The sequence below is a fragment of the Centroberyx gerrardi genome, chromosome 19 (genome assembly GCF_048128805.1).
Source record: "Centroberyx gerrardi isolate f3 chromosome 19, fCenGer3.hap1.cur.20231027, whole genome shotgun sequence".
Classification (NCBI taxonomy): Eukaryota; Metazoa; Chordata; class Actinopteri; order Beryciformes; family Berycidae; genus Centroberyx; species Centroberyx gerrardi.
Window position 1 is genome coordinate 25,325,764 of NC_136015.1, and position 16,058 is coordinate 25,341,821.

At 40.6% G+C, this 16,058-nt stretch overlaps 1 protein-coding gene across 1 annotated transcript in view; it reads right to left on the reverse strand.

The window, feature by feature from the left end:
• Nucleotides 1–16,058, reverse strand: part of rnf139 (ring finger protein 139) — a 328,745-nt gene that overhangs the window by 96,791 nt on the left and 215,896 nt on the right. The window lies entirely within an intron of this gene.

A 16,058-nucleotide genomic window follows, 5' to 3' on the forward strand; every position in this document is an offset into this window, starting at 1 on the left:
TTAAAAGAACAGCTATTGGTGATGTACTTTCCATTCCTGCCTCCATCCAGTAGTTTGTTGTGTTTTTCTTCTTGGTGGATAACCGGCCAATCGTAGACGAGGTGACGTCACCTCCAGATGTTTCCAGCAGCTACAATGGAGTTTGATATCAGAAAATGTTTCAGGATCTAAAACATCAGCGCTAAACGTCAGGTTTTGGTGTCAGTCGGTGCTTAATTTGTACATGATGAGGTCCTGGAGCACCAAGGGCTCGGTGTGTCGGTGTGGAGGGAGAAGGTCCGGAACAAATCGAGACAACAAGCGCAATACAGCCATACAGCTTACTGTAGACCAACAGCCTGAACATTACTAAGTGACCGACTATATGACCTGAGAGCTGAGAGAGAGACTACTGGGGACCAAGAAAAATATGTAAGTGGCCTAAATGTGACACTCAGCTGGACCACGCTGGTTTTGAAATGCCCATAAACTTGATGTGGGACTTACAGGTCTGCACTCCAAATAATTTCTGTTTTGCAGTCATCTATGCAAATATGAATTTAGATGTTATTGTCCCAGCAGAGACCTAATAGAATTACAGAATATGCTAACACATTTACAACCCAAAAAAAAATATGCTTACCTTGTCTAATTTATCAAAATAGTCCACACAATGGAAATAGGTAGACTCTAAAAACGAATTGGGTTGCTCCAGGAACCAAAGGTTGAACCTTTTGTCCTCTATTTTGGTTCCTCTGGTACACCGGAACGCAGGTAGTCCAAAACTGCAAGGTGCCGGATCCTCCACAAATGAAGCACTGGTGTCAGTCCCTCAGAATCAAAGAGCGAGGGCTTCTTTCTAGAGCCGCCATTTTGCACCAAGAGACGTTCAACAATCATACAGGGAGAAATCCATCGTAGAAGAGGAGAGAGACCAATTTCTCCACCCACAGCTAGCTAACAGGCTATAGCTAGCTAACAGGTGATGCCCATACGACCATGTTTGATTTGAAAGAAACAAGTTCTCACCTGTTCTCTAGGGGGTTGTTCTAAGGCATTCTGGGAAACATAGGAAATCACTTACTTTAGCAGAAGTAGACGAGGCAGGTTGAGGGAAAGTGCGTTCACCAAGCAAGAAAATTACAACACTTAGGGTTAGAAACCACAAAATAACTCCATGAATCCAGTGAACATCACAGACTGATGAGAGTTTTCCTTTAACTATAGATGTGTGTGTGTTGGTTTGTTCTGAGCGCCAACATGGCGGCGAGGCAGAAGAACAGGAGGCTTTGCTCATAACGGAGCTGCTTGATAGAAAACAGAAGAAACAGACTCTACAACTGAGCTGAAAACCTCCAGTCATCCCGACGCTCCACCAGGCTTTCTCTGTTTTATCTTTGTTTCGGTCGGACGATTGCCAGACAAACGTAGGAACGCTTCTGATCGGCTTGAACGGACGCTGACGAATCCGTCCGTCCAGAAAAAGTTCAGCTGGTTGAACTTTCTGTCTGTCAAAAAACAGACGGAAATCTGACAGACGGAGCGTCATCATCGGCAGGGTTCCTGACCCTCGGGCCCAGGCAACCTAGTCACTGTACACCTCAGAAGACTGTTCATTTGAAAATAAGACCTTTCCTACCTTTGAAATGTTGCATTTGTTGGAGCTACAACCCTTAAAGTCGAGATGAAATGAAAAATGCCTTTTTAACCCTTTTAGATCACATCCCCGGTCATATTGTGCACCTATTTAACAATATATGCCAAAAAAAATACAAAAAATCAATTTCTTTGTGTTCTTATATCAAAATTCAATCATGTTTTCTTCCTGTAAAACAAAATATGCCGTGTGCTTACGTAAGCATGCCCATAACCAATTTCAACCAATAATATCATGACATCCACCCATCAATCAATCTTCAACTTTTAGCGCACAGAGCTAAGATTCATTAGTTAGCTAGCTAGCAACAGCACGGTACTCCGGTGTGTCTTCGGGTGTTATGACACGCCCACTTTTCAACGTTCAAATCAAATTCCTCCCAACGTTACGTCCCGCCTGTCTTTCCTGTTTCACTCGGAAATACGTCACGATACGGAAGTTAGATACTCTCGAAATGCCGTTTCATCTCGACTTTAAGCTGACTCCCCTGTGTCATGCTGGTGCTGGAAATCCTTCTTATTTATCACTTCTGGAACAGCCAAATTCTTTTTTTTTTTTTTTTAAATCTCAGGAATGTAAGTGAAGTGTCAGGTCCTGTGTAGCTGAAGGAGTAGAGCGAAACACTAACACTGCCTGGGTCAGGGGTTCAATTCCCACTTGAGGTAGCCTACTGTAAAACTCTTTGGATAAAAGCGTCCGCCAAATTAAACAGCAGGTCACAACAATTTCTGTCCAGTCCAGCCAGGAAATCAAAACTAACTTGAATTTTGGAATTTGGCGCTTAATTTGCACAAAAGCGTCCACCAAACAGCCGATGTGAAATGTAATGAAACCATACTATGCCTGCGTAGGGTGTTTTGGATAAAAATACAAACTTAATACTCAATATTCACTGTATACCTCAGAAGAATTACTGTTTATTTGTTTGTTTATTTATGTGGATCCCCATTCCCGGGGTTCACTCCAAACTTTACGTTGTGACAATACAACCAAACAAAATATAATATTACAGAAGAGACAGAACGATCCCTAAAACATACATTGAACATATACTAATATGAACATATACATTGAACATACACTAATACAGTGACTCTCAACCTTTTTCATATCAAGTACCCCTGATTTAGTCCGCATTAGGGCCACGGACCCCCATTTGGTGAGATGTCTCTCGGACTCAAATCTGAGAATATTTATATTGTTAGATATGATTTTGTCCAGAATTCCATGACGAATGATCAAAATAGTCATTCTATAGCCTTCTGCATTTTCTAATTGCGTTAACTCATTGTAAATTAAATAATGGTGATAATGCTGGGGACCCCCTGGAACCCCCTCAAGGACCCGTGGTGGTCCCCGGACCCCACGTTGAGAACCACCGCACTAATACACTGTGACAATATACGACCAACAAAAACATGTAACATTACAGAATAAACAGGACGACCACTAGAACACACACACAAATAAGACAAGCATCCTAAAAATAAAAATAATGAATGATTCACCTTAAACACTCATTTTTAGTAGACACGTTTACACATATAGACATGTAAACATCTCAACTGTCAGATCTCTTTGAAAATTAGACCAGACTTTTTGATCACCAATGCCGACACACACACCACAACCCACAAAGTACATCAACACAACTGAAATACATTTATATTTTGCTCAAAGCTCAGTTAATGAACTTCAGATTGAAAACATGTTGTGTTCTTCAGCAGTCAGCACTGAAAAAAACTGAAATAACATTTGTTGAGTGAAGCGGTCAAGGTGTCGTGTCAGCGATCTCGAATCAACACTCCTATTCTGAGAAGCTTGATAAAGAAAATTTCACTTTTTCTTGTTAAAAGGACAAAAATAGCAATGATAAGACAGCGTTTACCAGCCTTGACCACATCAAAATAAGGACAAACACTCCCACACTGAGGAGTGGGATGAATTCAGCTGAAACAGAAACTCCTACAGCAGTGAAACAGCAGTGTTGCAGCCATCTGGGATGATGTGTCTCTCACTATTTGCCCTGTGGTGAGACAGGATTATCTCACTGAAACGAATTACCACAAAGTCACTGAACACACTGTGCTCATTCATCCACACACACTGCACACAAAAAAACCTCTGTGTATCTCATGAATCAACATCTTCCTGTATTACACAGTAAGACTTTGGGGCAACGGGGTATTTTTTTGGTACCAGGAAATATGATAGTGTGTACAGTGGCCACTGTACACACTATCTGTATTTGTACACACATGCCACAGTGCTTTTGAGGATGTCACACACCGGTTTGTTTGGATGGTGACACCGCCGAGTTTAAAACCCTTAAACTGACTTCCCCGTGTCACGTCGGTGCTGGGAATCCTCCCGAATTTATCACTTCTGGGACAGACGAGGTCATTTTTCTTGCCAGTCAGGAAACAAACTGAAACAAACCTACAGGGAAATGAGGTGAGACCAGCTGGTTTCACTGTGACACAGCCGGTTTGTGTTTCAGGGCAGTCAGGTATCAAACCCAAGACTGAGTCAAAGGGCCTGGGAGGTCAGAGCCACGGGACTGGAACGTCACCGGTTCAACGGTTTGGCACAACCAGTTTATCTTACTGCTGGAAAATGAATGAATTTTAACTCATTAGTTGCAAAAAGCGAGTCATGAGGTTTTTCTGGGAATTTTTCCTTGTCCTTAGGTGAGGATGTAGCGTGTTGTTTTCATTTCTTGTTTCATAATGTCGGCAGTGGTGTAGTCTAGTTTATTGTAGTGGGTATACTCAGAGTTGTTTCCGGGGGGGGGGGGGGGGGGGATTTGTTTTAAATAGTAATTTAAAACAAATTTCCTGCATTTCTACACCACCTAACCTCTTGGATTAAGTCAAGAAACAGCCACCCTGTATAATGTTTTAGATTAGATTAGATTAGATTATTTAATGACCACACAGCCAGGCTGGTGGAATTTGTTTTCAATACATTAAGCAGGTTTAAGGTGTGTGTGTGTCCTTCGCATATCTCGAGAACCGTTCATCCGATCTACTTCACACTTGGCGGGTGTATTGCTGGGGACCCGAGCATGTGCGGTGTCGGATTTGGTGCAGTTTGGACACGCGACACGTTCAATATTGATAAACTTTGAATAAACAAGCGAACAGCGCTCTGTGCAGCAGCGGGGCCAACAGGCACTGCACTAGTTTTATGAATGGAAGTGTGAAAGGAGGAGATGCCTTCCCCTGCAAAACTTATTTTATTGAAGTTATACTCTACCCGGTATTTGCAAAACAAAATTCTCACTGTGTGACTCAGGTCACAAAACTATATTGTTACGTATCCTTGCGCATTTTTAAGTGGGTATACGGAAATCCTGGAGCTTTCTTAGTGGGTATACGGCGTATACCTGCGTATCACGTAGACTACACCACTGGATGTCGGTGATGTGAAGCTCTGTGAGACTGTGACAGTGACTATAAAGTTGACTTGACTAGACACCAGAGGTAGGGACTCGAGTCACATGACTTGGACTTGAGTCAGACTCAAGTCGCAATTTTAATTGCTTGAGACTTGACTTGACTTGGGTTCTGGTGACTTGGGACTTGACTCTGACTTGTACTTTGATGACTTGAAAAGGTTTCTAAAGTCTTGACTTGAGATCTTGTGTTTGTGTAAATGACGTGTAAATGAATTTGTATGGAATTATTGAATTTATTGAAGTTGAAACCAAAGAAATCAAACTCATGATGCTCTTACCAAGTTTTTATCCTATTAAAACCATATTGCATTGAAAAGTCCTAGATATTTAGTTTTCTTTAAGATATTAAATTGATACTGGACTCTTGATTTGTTCTGACTTGACTTGCTGTTCTACATTTAGACTTGAGACTTGACTTGAGACTTGTGCCTGAAGACTTGAGACTGACTTGTGACTTGAGCAAAGTTGACACGCTTAATAAGCATTAACTAACCTTTAATTAATGTACCCTTATTGTAAAGTGTTACCGATTAATTTTTGAATGTGATTCCATGATTTGTTTTCATTTAAATCTGATGTGAGAACATCTGAGCAGCAAAAATGAGTAACACTCTCAACTCACTTAATGACTGTCTAGGTGCCAGACACTAATGCCTTGTTCATTCATGGTTTTCCCATGATGACACAGGCATGTCCTGCCAATATGATGCATTATGACACACACAGCTCATTCACTGTGACAATGAATTATAATTACCTGTTAGTTTAATACAGTCACTTGTTATTTTCCTGCCAAGATGGCCATGTGGTGAAGGAGCAGAATATGAATATGAGCTGCCAGCTGGGAAAAACCATTCACGTCTGCCTGGAATTTTCTGTAGCTCCGATATCTCTCACGTGGCATCATGAATTACAGAAGTGTCAACACAGGTGGCAAATATGGCAGCGAATCCACCGATGTCAGCAGTCCAACGTAATTAAAATCAAAATGATCAATTATACTCACACTATTACAATAAACTTCTACTTGCAACAAGGACACAGAGAAGAAGAGAGTGAACAAACCTGGTTCAGTGTGTTGTCATGCCTCCTATTGGCCAGTAGGGGCAGACTGGCTAACCGTGAGTGAGTGAATGAATGAATGAATGAATGAATGAATGAATGAATGTACTAGGTGGTTGCTATGGTGTTACTAAGTGGTTAACGAGACGTCACCCAGTTCTTCTTGACGTGAATGCAGCATCAGTCGGCCAATAACACAATAATATTGCATTTTTTTTAAATAGATGAACAGCCATACTGAGCCATACAGCTTCATTGCGATACAAATGGCCCCCAAACCCTTTTGGACCCAAGGCCTGTACTCAACATAGTTTTTTAACCTTTGTGTTTTCTGGAAAAGTTGACTGAGCAGTTTGGGCGTGAACTATCTCACAGTGTCACCTCGCTTCCCCCGCTTCCCCCGCCCAGACTTTGACATTACGAGTCACAAACCGGCTTCTGTAACCTTTATGATGATGTGGCCTAAAGGTTACAGAAGCTGGTTTGGGACTGGAAAGCCGACGGTATGAATTTTCAAATTGTTTTTCAGGGAAACCCAGCAGCACCCTTTTAAGGGAAATGAACCTGCACCTCCTGATGTACAAAAGAGTCGGGAGTGACCGTCTGGAACTGAACAGTTACTAGAAGAACTTGAATTTCAGGAATGTAAGAGAGCTGCTGTACCTGAGTCAGGTCCTGTGTCACTGAATGAGTAGAGCGAAACACTAGGGGTTTAATCCCCTGTGTGTAGGTCCATAGGTGGAGCAAGGCACTAACACTGCCTGGGTCAGGGGTTCGATTCCCACTTGAGGCACCGTGAGACTCTTTGGATAAAAGTGTCCACCAAATTAAACATCTGGTCACAACTTTTTCTGTCCAATTCAGCCAGGAAATCAAAACTAACTTTCAATTTTGGAATTTGACACTTTGCATAAAATCATCCACCAAATGTCCGATGGGAAACGTAATAAAACTATATGCCTTCACATGTGCCATTTGGTGGATGATTAATAAATGTTCAGTCTAGCAAGGAAATCAAATGCAAAGTCTATTTCACTATTATTTCTCTCTTCTGGTTCTGTTCTAGTTTATGTTATCTTGCACATTAGCAAACATACCCAGTTTCCCCTCAGGGATCAATAAAGCACACACACACACGTGTGTCCTATATTAGACTGTGGTGTCACGACAGCCAGGCGGTTTCAGTGAAGCGTTTGTCTGGATGTGAAAGGGAAGGGACTGAAGCTGAAGTAGTAAAGTGTCCACTTCCTGTTTGGCAGACCTTTGCCGTTCCTCATGACAAACTGTCTGCCTGCTGCTTCTGCTGTGCAGACAAACTTGATCATGTTCCTCACTTATTTCATTCATGGTGAGCTTGGAGTTGTAAAGTTTTATCTGGGTCGAGTGCAACTCTGAGATACTGAGCATCAAAGATTTGACAAACCAGCGTTACGTACTTTCTGCCTGTTTAAATATTTCATCTCAAAAGGTTAAAAAATAACACCGCACAAGCATAAAGTAGCATTCAAAGATAATGAATGACTCAATTTTGATAAAAAAATAAATAAAAACATCAAATAGAACCTTTATTTACTGCAGTGTTTACTGCCATACTGCTTGAATGCTCATAGTTATTAAATGTTGAATGTTTCCTTCGACCATTTGGTAAAAAGTGACACCTTCTCTCATAAAATGTTTGATAACACTTTAAATTATGTTTCTTTTTTAAGGCAAGGCAAGGCAAGGCAAGGCAAACTTTATTTATATAGAACATTTCATACACAAGGCAAATACAATGTGCTTCACATAAAACAAAAAAAATACATACACACTCCACAACTATTTAAAATGACATTAAAAAAGAAAGAAAGAAAGATATTGAGCAGTCACTCTCACACTGGTGACACCTCTGGTCAGCCAGTATCAACTGGTGTTTGTGTAAATGACTCAGATTGAAAGTGATGAGATTTGTTCCAGCAGACGACTGAATTTAAATTCTGTTTTCTGAATTTGTATGGAATGATTGAATTTATTGAAGTTTAAACTGATTATAGAAATCAAACTCATGATGCTCTTACCAAGTTTTTATCCTATTAAAACCATATTGCATTGAAAAGTCCTAGATATTTAGTTTATTTAAGATATTAAATTGATACTGGACTCTTGATTTGTTCTGACTTGACTTGGTAATCTACATTTAGACTTGAGACTTGACATTAATGACTTGGACTTGGACTTGACTTGGACTTGACTTGGTAATCTACATTTAGACATGGGACTTGACTTGAGACTTGTGCCTGAAGACTTGAGACTGACTTGTGACTTGAGCAAAGTTGACACGCTTAATAAGCATTAACTAACCCTTAATTAATGTACCCTTATTGTAAAGTGTTACCGATTAATTTTTGAATGTGATTCCATGATTTGTTTTCATTTAAATCTGATGTGAGAACATCTGAGCAGCAAAAATGAGTAACACTCTCAACTCACTTAATGACTGTCTAGGTGCCAGACACTAATGCCTTGTTCATTCATGGTTTTCCCATGATGACACAGGCATGTCCTGCCAATATGATGCATTATGACACACACAGCTCATTCACTGTGACAATGAATTATAATTGCCTGTTAGTTTAATACAGTCACTTGTTATTTTCCTGCCAAGATGGCCATGTGGTGAAGGAGCAGAATATGAATACGAGCTGCCAGCTGGGAAAAACCATTCACGTCTGCCTGGAATTTTCTGTAGCTCCGATATCACACTGGTGACACCTCTGGTCAGCCAGTATCAAATTTAGTGTGCCTTACCCCTGAGGATATTCAAAGATAATCACCACCTAAAAGACCTCCTGGGACAGTGGGAGCACATCTCAGTGCTTCTGGAAGATTATTCCAGTAATTGGGAGCATAATTACTAAAAGCAGCTGATTTAGTTTTCACCCTGAGAACAGCTAACAGACCGGTCCCAGATGACCTCAGAGGTCTGGGTGGCTCTAACCGGTCCCAGATGACCTCAGAGGTCTGGGTGGCTCATATCCTAAGAGCAGGTCAGAAATGTATTTTGGAGCTAAGCCATTTAGTGCTTTATAGACAAGCAGCAGAATTTTAAAATCAATTCTATGGCACACTGGAAGCCAATGCAGTGACCTTCTAATAATATTGTGTGTCAGCTCTCTAGCATGGTTATCATTTGGATTATCAACGTGAATATTGAAGTCACCCGATATAGCCAGACGATCAAAATCTATGGAGCTTTTGGACAGTAGTTCACCAAATTTGTCAAAGAAATTGTTGGACTGTTTAGGTGGTCTATATACAATCAGAAATAAAATTTGAATAGTACATTTCAAAGTAAAAGCAAGGTATTCAAAAGATGTAAAATCCCCAAATGACACCTGTTTGCACTGAAACACATCAGAGAAAAGAGCTGCAACACCTCCCCCTCTCCTGTCAGCTCTAAAAACATCTAAAAAATTAAAAATGGGGGGTGCAGATTCAATAAGAACAGCCATTTTTTTCTAACCAGGTTTCAGTTAAAAACATAAAATCAACTTTATAAATATTAATTAGGTCATTGATCAAAAGAGACTTGTTAGCCAGAGACCTAACATTAAGCAAGCCGAGCTTTATGGTTTTTGGGGCTAGTTTTAGATTATTGGGCACAGGCCCTGAGGCAGGATGTCTGCAACTTATCAAATCTGATAAGTTTCCAGCATGGAGAGGGTACGTCTTGTTTATTCTACTGCTAGTCAAAACAGGAATGGGGAAAGTTGCAGGCACTGAAGTAAAAACTCTTGGTGGTGGTTGTGATTCAGCAATACGTGTACTGGGTCCCAGATATGGGAAATTTCATGAATACCAGCTACACTGTAGCAGGGACCCCAAGGCCATCAGTTGTTTGTTTCTCCGGTGTTGATATCAGCAACGCTGGTGTGACACAGTGCGCTTGGCGCCTCCAGGATGGATGAAGGTCGAGGGGTGCAGGGAGGGGGAGGACGTCTGGGAGTTGACGAGGGGGGGCATGGGCGAGGGGGACGAGGGGGGAGAATTGAAGAGCGGGGCTTTGGGGAAGTGTAATCCCGAATGGTGAAAAAGTTTGAAAATAGGTGATCACGACCTCTGATCACTTTAATCCTGTAGAATTAGTAGTTAACAGGAACTCCCACTCATAGTTTTGTGCATTGCAGCCGGAAAAACAGGAAAATATTTCCTAAAAATAGATAAGCAGGCAGGAGCAAAGCAGAGAGCGTCTGTAGTGTTGGAGAGGCGGAAGCAGTGTTTGTCCTGCAGAAAGGTAAAACTTTCTGCAGGACAAACTTTAAGGATAGAAGGGAGCTTCAGTTCTTGATGGTAAAAATGATGAGTGATGAACTCCAGGTAATACTTATTTTTCCAGTATAGCCTTTTGGAAATTAATCTTTCATGTGTATCTATAGAGTGAAATATGTAGGCAGTGTCTGTTGCATGGCTTTCACTTGTTGTGCCACGTGTGTCACATTATTATCTATATTTACTGCACTTGACAAATGAATCAGTTCTGGTCTAATTAAGCGACACAGTACACACACCTACACACACCCACACACACCGCAAACCTCCACCAACGCTGAACAACTCTCCAGAAAATTGCATGTGAAAGCAACGCTGTTTAGCGGCTGACATGGAAGTCCCGGATGTCAGACTTTCCCACCAGCACTTGAAGGCAGCATAATAGATATGGCTAAAAAACAAAAAGTGTCTAATGGTGGAAATCCCAGATCTGGATCATCACCAAAATCTGATCAACTGACGCTCTGTCCACCAGATTTCAGCCAAATATACTGAACAAAAATATGAATGCAACATGTTTTGGTCCCATGTTTTATGAGTTAAAATATCCCATTAATTTTCCTTGAAAAGCTTATATTTATGAACTGCTTTGTTACAGTTCATATAAGAAAATCCTAATTTAAAATCTTGCCCACAAACAGACAAACATGGCCGCCTTCCAACTTCATCGGAGGTAATCAGGGTGAATTTGAAAGGCTGGACATTTTTTAGCAAGTAAGAGAGTGACAAGGCAACTTTGTAGCTTGGGTGATTACGCAATGATGTATGCAAATAAACCCAAACATAGGCTGCATGCAAATAGATACACAGTGGACCACAAAAGCAAGCACGCACGCACACACACACACACACACACACACACACACACACACAAACGTGGATTTGTTTTGGAAATACGTGATGTAAAACTCAACCCACACCCTCCTACACCCACTGTGCCACTTCACCGACGACCAACCAGTTTAAAACCAATCTTGGGTCAAATCCTCAGGCTGATTAACAGAACGCCAACACACTTCCCGAACCAGAAGAACTGATGAAAACCTGCGTACAGAGAGAACCAAGAACAGAGAAACTCCTTGGGGGGAAAAGTAAACCATCAAGGCCCATCAGTCACTTCCTGTCTTCTGCTGTAAACTGAAAACTCATCTGTTCAATAAACACTTCCCATAACCATTTCCTTCAACTCCTCCACAAATAACATCAAGCTTCAAGTTTCAGTTTTATTTGTCCCAATGGGTAATTGGTTTTGAAGTAGCCTACGTATTAACAGCGTGACATTAAAACATAAGACGTATGGTTTAGGTTCACGTTAGGCAACTAAAACAACTTGGTTTGGGAAAAGGCTTTGGTCATGGTTAAATAAGAAAAGTGGTCAGAGTTGAAGGCAAATGCTAAACCGTACTGTCAGACTACTTGCTGCTTCTAGTCGTGCCTCCTTCAGGTAACCCTTTCATGGTGGGAAAACGTATTTCTCTCACTTTTTGTGCATGGAGAACATATTTGCATTTTAGGCTAACAGATCGTGCTCATTACACAAAATTTCAGTTTTAGTAATACAAACATTTCTCAGAGGCCAAACTCATAATCTCATTGATTGACTTAAACCTCAGTGGGCGGAGCCAAAGAACCACAGTTGTAGTAAAGACTGAAGCCAAGTGAAAAAGACAAGAGCTAATATTATGAAGCCTAGCACTCTGCTACTAACTGAAAAAATACAATCTAGCCATACTAAGTTATCAAGTTCAAACTAGCCAAACTAGCCTATAGCTATCTAGGTAACATAGTTAGCTAGCTGCTGACCAACATCATGAAAGAAAATAAGTCATTACTATTTATGTTTTTATGTATATTTTGACCAGAGTTTCTTCTTTGCCATTCAAGTTTGGCAGTCAGCTAACTTGCACTCTGAAAAACTGTGGTTCTCCCCACTGAGGTTTAACTCGACCAATGAGATTATGAGCTTGGCCTTGGAGAAATGGAGCTTGGAGAAATGTTTGTATTAAACTACAGTGTGCTACAGCTGTGACGGCCCCAGCTCCCTCTGCCAGGGCCTGTGTGTCTGCGGGTGTGTTTGCTCTCTATGCTTGCAGGTTCTGGTGGGGCGGAGTTAGGAGCCATCAGAGCAACTGGGAGCACCTGGCCAGTGTTCTCAGGGGTACAAGACCTGCTCCAACCCAGAAACTCTCCCATCGCACCACGTTTTGTTCGATCTCTTCTTTTCTTCTTTTCTTTTCTGCATTATCCATATAGTAGCCTACTCAGACATACATTTTGCTCATCCACTCACTACACTACTAACTTAATGATTTACCTGCATTATGGTGTATTTCGTTGTTAGTATATTCTTTTTTTGTAAATAAATTCCCTTATCTTTTGCCAGTATCTGTGTGTGTCTCCCGTTTTTGTTATGATCCAGGAGCCGGTCATAACACAGCCTAGTCTCCTGAAATTCTGTGAAATTTCTGCCTCTGAAGCAGCTCTGTGTCCAGTATATGTTTGTAGAACCAAAACCTAATCCCCTTGGCTTTTATTTCCTTACCAAGGGAAACAAGAATAGGGATACAAGAACATTAATTACATTTATTTTCGAGGCTTTGACCTGTTCACTCACTCATTTAGCTTGCTTGTAATGTGCTTCTAGAAATTCAAACTCACTCCACTGTTTCTCTGAATACGTGCGTGCCTGCGACGTAAATGGAAAAATCAGCCGTGAGTGCTTTTACATACACATTCATAATATGATGTTACTTGGAATAGGTAAATATTGTTATTGTTTAAGAGCTGGTGCATGTCAAAACCATATCCTGTTTGCAGCAGCTGAGATAGGCTTATCTTTATTCTTAGAAACCTAAATATATCATTCTGTAGGCCTATTTAGGTAGTCAAATGTTTCCATAAGTAGTCAATGCCTAGTCACGGTCTGTCACCACAAAGCACCAATAAGCCAGTAAGACGTGGGTTTCAATATCATTAAGGTTTCTCAAAACATTTATATTTGTCCATATTAAAAATAAACAAACGATTACATGCTACAAAGTGGTGCTATTTGTGAGTTAAGGGCTCAAGAGAGTGAAAAACATCAATAGTAATCAATAATTGTACTTGAATCCCAGCCTGTCCCAGCCTGTACTCTGACGTCTGCTGCGAGTTCATGTGTATCTCCAATTTGAATACTGTATGTAAAACATATGGCCCAGCTGTGGACGAATTTGCCTGTTTGCACACGAGTAACTTCTTTTGTCAGAAGCCCATCAAATTCACTGTAAGACCCGGAGGAGGAAGTATGCGACGACAGCAGCATCCTGGGTCCGTCATCATTTTGCATTTCTATTCTTGGTTTACACTAAAATTAGCATTTAAAAATAAAAGTAGATCCGGTCTCCCAAGCAGGAAGTATCTCTCCTAAATGGTATCCCTCCGCTGTGTTCTCTTCCATCAATAAAAATGCCATTCGGCAAACGGGACCCCAACAGTCAGCTGGAAATCACAGCAGCAGGATCTGATGTTGAATCTGTTCACCAACGTGTTCAATGTCAGTTTCCATTCAAATGAATGGGAAGAAAAAATCCAAACGCTACAAACTCGTCCAGCTGCATCCGATCTTGGTGAGGAGATTATATTCTGGTTTTCATGGCGGTCAAGTGCCGAATAACCCCCATGTTAAAACTAAGTGGAATGTTGCTTTAACTCCCATCTGTTCCAATAAAGCTGATCTGTTGTCAACAGTAGGAGACTGGATGTACTGGTCAGCCTCCAGAAGAGGATGTGTGGATCTGTATGAATGTGAAGCAGGACGCTTCTGAAAAAGAACAATCATGCTCAGCAAACCTCTCCTGGATAAATAACTACATCTGGTCCAAAGCATCTGGTCCAAAGCTTGCAAGAGTTTCTGTCCAGGGGATCAGAGAGAGGATGCAGCTCATGACACATGATACATCTGTAATTGCCCAAGGCAGCGTTAAGAAATAAATGAGGGAATCTTGTCCGGTGAGAATGCAGCAGGACTGTGTGATGGCAACAAAACTAAACTCCTGAATTGCTTTGTCTTTGCTCTTTATTATAGTCTCACCTGTTCATTTTCTATGACTGCCCAGATTTGACCAGAAACAGAATAAAACACCAACCGTTCACTAAAAGTTGTGAACATGATTTTTTTTGTGTGTGTACTGATACCCAGTATGGATGAAGCCTTATGGCAATCTGATAGAAGAAACCATATTATAACCATATATAAACCATATCTGTCTGTCTGTCTATCTATCTATCTATCTATCTATCTATCTGCCTGTCCATCTATCTATCTATCTATCTGCCTGTCTATCTATCTATCTATCTATCTATCTATCTATCTATCTATCTATCTGCCTGTCTATCTATCTATCTATCTATCTATCTATCTATCTATTTATCTATCTATCTACCTGTCTATCTATCTATCTATCTATCTATCTATCTATCTATCTATCTATCTGCCTGTCTGTCTATCTATCTATCTATCTATCTATCTATCTATCTATCTATCTGCCTGTCTATCTATCTATCTATCTATCTATCTATCTATCTATCTATCTATCTATCTATCTATCTATCTATCTATCTATCTGCCTATCTGCCTGTCTATCTATCTGGGCCTGTAGTTCCTTAGAGAATCACAGTTTAAATATGAATAATTTTTCTTGAGGGACTTTTTCTTTTTACAGGAGAATCAGAAGCACTTTATTCCCAAAGTAGAGCAGATGTAGAGGAACTGGTTCTTGGTGACATTGGTGCAGAGACATACTGACTTTATATACATAATCAAGAGGGAGAAGCTAAAAACCAGCATCAGCATCTACCTGGAACCAATTTAGGAACAACGCTTGACTAATGAGGTATTTTAGTGGGCGGTAATTTGCCTTGGGTGAACCTGCATGAACAATTACACTTTCTGTGTGACGCAGAAACAAACAACAGAACATTTAATGGAACCAAGATGGACTCTGTCTGGTCCGTATCTGACAGGAGACAACAGAAAGTCAGTCAGCAGCATCTGGTGAACATCTGGGCTTTTCCTCTGCAGTTAGTTTAAAAATCTTTTTTAGCCTATTTGGTTGCTGCTACTGCACTCGAAGTGCATCAGTCTGGATGAAAGAGTCCTCTTAATGTGAAATAATCCTGTAAATATTTGATTTCCTGGAATGTGAAGTTTCGACTGACATATCTTCAGTATTTAGTCATTTCAGCACCTTGGACAGATCTTATAGGACAGGATTAAAACCCCCACTGGGTCCAGTTTTTCATTATTTTAAAATCTGGATCAGAATTTAACAGATTTTCTATAATCCCCTTTTCAGCAGTCAAGGATCAGATTGATCTTCAAAAAATGATCCGATGAGATCATGCAGATTCAGATACCACAAGGCCAAGATGACTGAATCCAGATTGTTAGACTTGAAATAGAGATCTGCCTCGCCATCTGTTGGACAAATAATGTTACAACATGTTGTTAGGCAAAAAAAAACAAAAAACATGAGGGAACTGGGTGAAAAAGTATTTATACATCACTTTTAATCCAAGTAAGGGATAACAACTAAAAGACAAAAAAGTCTC